The sequence below is a fragment of the Aulonocara sp. 'chitande type north' Nkhata Bay genome, linkage group LG2 (genome assembly GCF_057382095.1).
Source record: "Aulonocara sp. 'chitande type north' Nkhata Bay isolate Kocher_YH1m ecotype deep benthic linkage group LG2, A_spYH_male_GT1.1, whole genome shotgun sequence".
NCBI classification, from domain to species: domain Eukaryota; kingdom Metazoa; phylum Chordata; class Actinopteri; order Cichliformes; family Cichlidae; genus Aulonocara; species Aulonocara sp. 'chitande type north' Nkhata Bay.
In genome coordinates, this window is record NC_141345.1 from 30465010 (window position 1) to 30473141 (window position 8132).

Genomic DNA, 8132 nt, shown 5'->3' on the forward strand with positions numbered 1-8132 from the left:
TCAAAGCAGCCGTATTTTATATAGGTTTTTTAGTCAGTCTAAAAGCAGTTTGATTTGTGATGCCAGATGTTTGCTGTTTTGCGCCATGAACATTCAGAACTAGAGGTTTTTAAACCAGTCAACAACACAAACTGGTCCGTTTGGTGGCTGGGGGGGAAAAAAGAGCCAAACAACAAGTGACTGCTGTTCTGATGCCTATATTTAAACTCCAGCTTTGACTGGTCCACCCTTTCACACGCCCACCTCCAAGTGTCCAACCCCACTCCCCTCTAAACCCCGCTTCAGCTCCATCCCACCTTTTTTACAACAGACCCTCTTTGATATATTCAAAACCATGAAGTCACAGTTTCCCCTCACAGCTGTACCTTTACTTTTGCTACAGTAGTTATTATCAGAAATGACACGTAGGGAGGTTAAAAAGCAATGACAGAATAATCCCTAACAATAATACGTTCTTTAAAAAAAAACAGGGTAAATGGACTGTTTCTTATATATGGCTTCTCTATTCTACCTGAGCACACAAAGCACATTAAACTACTCCCCTCATTCACTTTTATCTATGCTTTCTCTACATAAGTGCTTTCTGTGTAACCTTAACAGACATTCATACTCTGATCGATGCCTCGGAGAGCAACTTGGGTCTAGTATCTTGCTCAAGGATGTTCGACTTGCAGACTGGAGCAGACAGGAATTGAGCCACTAACCTTTCGATTAGTAGATGACCTGCTCTACCTCCTGAGCTACAGCCACTCTGATATCTTCAATGGTCACTTCATTAGCAACATCTTTCTGCTACTGGTTTGGTCCCCCTCCCCCACCCCCCCTTTTGCCTTCAGCGCTGCCTCAGTTCTTCATTGCAGAGATTTAACAACTTGCTGGAAACATTTCTCTGATTTTTGGACCATATTGACACGACAGCGTCTCAGACTTGCTGCACATCAATGATGGGAATCTCCCCATTTCACCAGATCTCGAAGGTGTTGAACTGAGATCTGTTGATTGTTGAGGTTGTTTGAGTACAGTGAACTCACTGTCACATTAAGGAAACATGAGGTGATTTGAGCTTTGTGACATGGATTATTCTGCTGGAAGCAGCGATCAACAGATGGGTACACTCTGATCATAAAGGGATGGAGATGGTCGGCAACATTACTCAGGTAATGCACGTTTAAACGATCCTCGGCGGTACTAAGTAGCCCAAAGTGTGCTGCCACAGCATTACACCACTGCCACCCTGAACTGTTAATACAAGGTGGGATAAATACACCCTTTCATGTTTTTATGCCAATTCTGATATATCCCATGGTTGGCTTGAAACACTTATTAAAGATTTTAGGATCTCAAATCTGTGTTAAAGATTTTTCAAGGCCCAAAGATGACCTGTTTAAGGCTCACTGTCAGAGAGAAAGTCTAACCCGCTTTAACAGACTGTATTCATTTTCTCTTCAGTCGTTGTGCATGTGGTTCAAGTTGAGGATCCGTCTAAGGAGGAATGCTCATCATAATAAACTCAGCTGAACTCCTTTTTCTTCCCCCTGACAGCTAAGAAGCCTGACAGATAGCCTGCAGAGGGCTGGCACGGTGGTGTGTCAAGCTCCCGGAAAGCTGAGCAAACAGTGAGTGTTTGTGAGTCCCAAAGCGGCGTGGCCATAAAAAGACGCGTTGAAAGCCGAAAATATTGATGATGCTTTTACAGACAGGTGTAATGATAGCAGGCTTTTGTTGGTGGTTATTGGCCTTCAACTGTGAAAAATGAACTCTTCTAAATAAATCGTTGGAAAATCAAACAGATCTGCCTGAAAAAGACTCAAAGTGCAGGCATATTTGAGCAAACCTCTGTTCTTAGCAGGAGACTGAAAACAAGGCATTTGAGGTCCTTATCAGGCCTTACACTCCAATGTTTTCCCTCACAGACTACAAAAAGAACTTTTCTCTCTATTTTGACTCCTGAATGAGTCTATCTGAACTATATCCGGTACCACAATACCCCATTGTTTGCTTACAGGACAACCACAGAAACTGCTTTTGAGTGAAGCCAAGACTGCACCCCCACAGAAAAGTCCCAGAGACTGCTGAGCCGCATATCACGGGCAGATAACCTCAGAGAACACCAGACCGGAGCTGCGCATGTGTCTGACTATCTCGTTTTGATTTCAAAGGGGGGAAAGGAAGACGTGAAGGAAGGCAGGCGGTGGTGCTAATCGTCTAACGGCTGGCTCAAACCCAAACTTAATACAAAAAACTCCCCCAGAAAACAGCTGTCGTAACAGATCATAATGTTGAAAGGAGGTATTGCTGGCACTTTTATTAAAGGTCCAGTGTTGTAAAGTGAAAGTGATGATATCCTGCTGCAGCCGCTGACTCACAATCAGCATAATTAACAGTCATTAATTTATGAGCACACAGATGTTCTTTCTCTCTCTCACTGTTTTTTAAGGCAGCTCAGTAGGGCAGTGGTTACCAATGTTGTTATCCACCAGCCAGCAGGGGACTTCATATGTTCTCCCAATGCTTGCGTGCATTTTCACTGGAAACTCTGTGAGATTAGGCTGGATGAGTCTAAACTGGCCGTAGGTGTGAATAACTGTCTGTCTCTGTTCCTTTCAGCACTGAGCAAATCTTCTGTTCCCAGAGGATTTGCACTTCCAAAACAGCCAAAATGAACAAAAAACCAGTTTAAAAGCTTTGAGTACAGTTGAGCTCTTCAATACTCAACCATAGAAAGTGGCAGTTCTTCAGTCTGCTCCTTTGGACTGTTGTATTTGGCCAAGGAAACCGGTTGGGTTTCAAACTCAACCCCTTCCCTAGAGTATTTACTTACTGAGGGCCCCCAGTGTTTGATGTAGAACATAAAAATCCACCCAGTTATGTAAGAAGCGCTTCTCTTATTCTGCCTGAAGTCCAGCTCCTCAAAGCCTTTTCCTTCCTCGGTAATGGTTGGATCTCCATTCTGCCTCAGGAAGTTGTTTCCTGCTGTCATGTCTTGGCTTCCCTTTCTGGCAGTTTGAAATGTCTTTAGCACTTCCTCTACAATGGCCCTGCACCAAACCAAAAATATCCTGATAGAAATCTCTCTGTCGCCGTCCATGTGCCTGTATGACTTCAACTTGATGCTCAACTTGGGACATGCTTCAGCAATCAAGTGCTAAAAATGTATCCACAACTTCTGTTGGAAACCAGCTCAGATCAGGAAGCAGGATCCACACAAAAACTAAAAGCTATGCGCTGAAAAAATAATACATTTTATAAAGCCATGCTCACATCTGCAAGCAATGTTCCCTAAAATAAAACACAGCTCACATGGAAATGTGAATCAGACTTTTATCCTTTATCCTGCTTTTGACATGCTCCCATTCAGCCATAAGTGGTCAATGCAAAGCAGCTAATGAGGGTTAATGCACAGACACGAGCTTGCTGATGGCTTTCATATGCACGGGTCACAATTTCTCTTATCAGTGTAGTTTATATAGATTCCAACTTTTGTATCAGAAGAGTTTCACCCTTCTTTTAGGCACTTGTTTTGGTTACAAACCTGTATTTAATTTAAGATTCAATTTAATATAATGTTGAAACTGGAAAATTCTGCTTTGTCTGGAAAAATATGAGTTAATTTTTGCAAATATGTTTATAGATGCCCTTCCTGTTGTCCCTACTGGGGACTGGCACTAGGCTTTTGACACCCTGAAGAAGAAGAAAGTAAAACTGCAAAAGAAATGGTTATTTCAGTCGTGGAAATCACTGTATGTGCTCAACAAAACTTACAGCACAGCTTGTTGCTACAAAACACAAATTGCAAGTTAAAATTCTCCATAGATTGCAAAATTCGATGGGATTACTACTTTCTCTGGGCCTAAGCTTTTTAAAGATAAGCTGGGTACTATATCCTCTGAGCTTTAAAGAAGAGGGACCATCCTGCTTGTTATCAGGCACTAATTCTAAAAAACATGTCCAGATTTTTTTTTTAGCATGATGATCTCTTTCAGGGAAGGCCTTGTTAATCTTAGCAGGTTAATGCCGAATCACAGCTTTCCTCCTACCCAGGCCTGAAACCAGCCGCTAAAACATTTGGAGTGTTACTTTTGAAAAATGAAAAAGGAGGCCCTGAACTGTTAAACTGCTGAAATATTATGTTAAGCAACAATGGTAAACCATATCTCTTTCAACACAGAAACTGGTCTTCTCAGTTCCCTGAAGTTAGCAGAGAGCTGTTGAAAGAATAAGTGATGCAACACAGTGGCAAACGTGCCCGTGTTGCAACTTTTTATTTTTAAACATGTCCAATGGCATGAGATTCAAAACCAGCAATTTACATTCAAAAAGGTTTTTTAAAATGTGCTACTTTTAATTGAATTTAGGCTTTAGATGACTTGCAAGTAATCGCATTTTGTCTTTAATGACTATTTTAACAATCATGTTATGTTATTGATATTTGCTCTGTTGTGTCCTGAACCATCACACTGCATGTATGTCAGTGTTTTGTCAGTTGGGGTTAATGGTCTTCATAAATATTTGCTCCTCAGATAAATGTTTGTATCCCAAACTGTGCAATTTCCTGAAAATCATCAGTCAAGCCCCGTGTATCTAATGATCCATCGTCGGCACACGTGCCATGTTTCCGCCCCTCGCAGGTCAGCGTGAATTAGATTCTTTATTCCCAGATGTTTCTGTTTGATGAGGGAGCGAATGGGTGGGAGCTCAGACTTATGTAAGGGCCACGTGGCCTTACATACAAACGCTGTCTTCCAAGCATCCGTAATAACTCGCAGCCTCCCTTTAATGAAAACAATGCAGCGTGAATTACGAGGGCCAAAAGGTGAGGCTGGGACACGACATGACTGCTTAGAATACTGGCGAATCGGTTTCCCTGTTTCTCACAGGGTCCGAAGATTGATCCACGGCACATATCTGATTCTCTGTGGATTAACTGTCTTAAGATGAGGTTCCGTTTCTAAGTGTTTGTCCCTTTCCCCTTTCTTCACAGTGAACTAAACATCCTCCTTGTTGCTTAAAATTGACAGGGAAGCAAATTTAAAGTGTAAACAGTGCTACTATATGTACCCTGTTTCAGTATTCAATGAAAGAATCCATAGTTTAGATCTTCATTCAAATGTGGTTCCACAATAAAAACATTTGTTACATTTGTTGCATCTAATTAACCAGTGGTATCCACCAGTGTTAACCATATCATGATTTCAACACATTCATAAGTTTGACACTATGTGCACTTATATGATCTTAATTTCCTCCAGTCGTAATTCAATTAACACAAAGGTAATCCTTTCTTTATTGCACAGCATTTATAAGAGGTTCTAATTTTTTAAAGGTTTCATTTTCAGAATTCATCAGTATAGTCAGCACAATATATTTTTGCTGCCTTATTTGGCACACGGCCTTCTGTAACAACTCATAGACTGACACAATAAGCCTTCATCATCACTAACCTCGGTTACATCACAACAGGAAGCTTCTGGCTTTGCTGGGTTGCTCCCGATGTGTTCATCAATGTTGGTGTGTGAGTGTTGGATAGAAATCATTTAGACGTAGCAAGTTTATTTCCATAAATGATGATTATTCAACATCGGAGCTGTCACTTCCACCTAGAGCAGGTACGACAAACTCAGTTTACACGGTGGGCCACGTAGAGCCAACTTTGACCAGTGAAACTACGCTTTAAAGAACCTTAGCTACACATTGAATCCGTGAAATATTTTAATATAAGAAAAAGAAGTGCAATTTCAACAACACAGCTCAGTTTTTTCCATATGATAAAGAGATGTTCCTGTGGTAAATGAAAGATATCTGTCAGCATGACTCAGGGCTTAAAAGGTTAAGAAATAAATGTATAAATAATACAGATAATCACAGTTGTTCATCTATATTCACCTTAGTGTTGTACGATGAGCAATTAATTAGAAAAATATAAAATGATAAATCAGTTTTTCAGTAGGAAAAGCCGTAAAACTTATAAAAACACATAAAAAGTCCAGAATTTATGCCCTCCTTCACATTTTCCAATGCAGTTCAGTTGACCGCATTGGAGTTTTTGGCAGGCCAATTATGGTCCCCAGGCCTTATGTTTGACACCACTGATATACTCCATTTCTCAGCTTTGAAAGTCTTTGTTTTGTTTTGCTTTATTAATTTTTTCCAATGCCCTCCATCATACTTTAATCAGTCGTCTGTCTTCTATGATGACATCATCCTGTGACTCAGCAGCAAACAGCTGTGAATATCAGTGTCTCATATCAGGGAGCTCTTTGATAAGCATTTGTTTTGGGACCTTGACACGTTTGACTCTAATTACAAGTGTCGAAGTTGTAAAAACAACACTTTACTGCATGTCTGTCTGATTCCGATGAGCCGTCTCACTGACAGAGTGGGAGGAGGTCGTCCCACATCTCGGTGCGGGAATGCCTCACGTCATGATTCAACTTTTGTCACGAGCACCATTACATCATGTTTGTTTTATTTTTCTAGTGCTAATCCCACTGTGAAGCAACAGGAAGCTTTAAACCCACACAAAACCAACTCCGATGTTCTTATATTGAGCTTTGTTATGCTACTCTGAAGCAGAGAAAGTTCCAGATACTAAATAACTCAGAACATTTCTTATCTGCAGGTGATGAGTGAAGCCTGGACTGTACAGAGCCTTATCTGGACAGTTAGTCAAGAAGACTTCTTTGCTCCAGCCTGCCACAGCTTTCTCAGTGCAAAGTAAACCAGCATTTGAATGTTGTTTAATTAGCTATGATTAATTTAATTCCTACCGCTACACCAGCAAACAGTCCCCGAAATGTCCATCCATTCGCTTCCGCTTATCCTTTTCAGGGTCGCGGGGGGCGCTGGAGCCTATCCCAGCTGTCATAGGGCGAGAGGCGGGGTACACCCTGGACAGGTCGCCAGTCTGTCGCAGGGCCAACACACAGGGACAGACAACCATTCACACCTAGTGGCAATTTGGATTATCCAATTAACCTATCCCCACAAGCTGCATGTCTTTGGACTGTGGGAGGAAGCCGGAGTACCCGGAGAGAACCCACGCAAACACGGGGAGAACATGCAAACTCCACACAGAAAGACCCCGGCCTGATGGTGGAATTGAACTCAGGACCTTCTTGCTGTGCGGCAACAGTGCTAACCACCGTGCCACCGTGCTGCCAAATCCCCGAAATGTTTCCACCCAATTTTTAAAAATAAACCTCCGAAACACTTCCTTAAAATTCTGTCTTTCTGTGAGTGTTTCTTTGTGAGTATATTTCACGGGATCATGTTCCTATTAGTCCTCTTTAGGGTTGTCTATGAACTCAATGATCCATTAAAGCTGTAGTTTCTCTTGGCGTCTTGATCTTATCATGTTGTCAATGACAAGTCTTCACTTTTTGACTGTTTCCAATATCTAAGCTCAAACAAATTCAGGGGTACATGATAGTAAATCTGTAAAACAGCTGACCACAGGTGTTATCCTTTTTACTATGCAAAAAGACTGAGTAAAATCTGAGTTTTAGTTTGGATATACCCTTCCTGACGCAGCCCCAAAGTGGATTTGTGTGTCTGGAATTGAACCAGCAACCTTTGGCTTGCCAAGTGAATGCATGTAATATTTTATGAAATACTCTTGATGTTTCTGCTCTTGGTTTTACAGCACCCGTTCATCCCTCATTAACAGCTACTGTCTGTCATCTGCACTGCCTCCAAATTAAAGCATGACAACCTGTGATATTTTTGCTTTGGCTGGTCTGATATCTGTTACAGACTCACAGCCACTCACTTTATCACAGTGTTGCTCTATTTTAAGCTCTTCGTAAGTCCTGTTATCCTACACCGTATTGTTTGCCCTCAGTAACTTTTTGGACATTTATTTGTAGGGGAATGAACTCCTGTGTGATCAAACAGTAACAACATAACAAAAATAATACGTTCTTTCACATTTATAGCTTTTATTAACATAGAAATATAAGTCATGATTCATGATGATGAGTATGTTCACTTTGGTGCAGTTAGAGTGGCTCAATTATTATTAATTGGCATATTACAGTTATTAACATTTGCTTGTCCAATTAACTCTTTCAAGATAATATAAGCTTGATATTATTAGATGCAGCTCTACAAAAGAAATATTTGAGTCTTTAAGT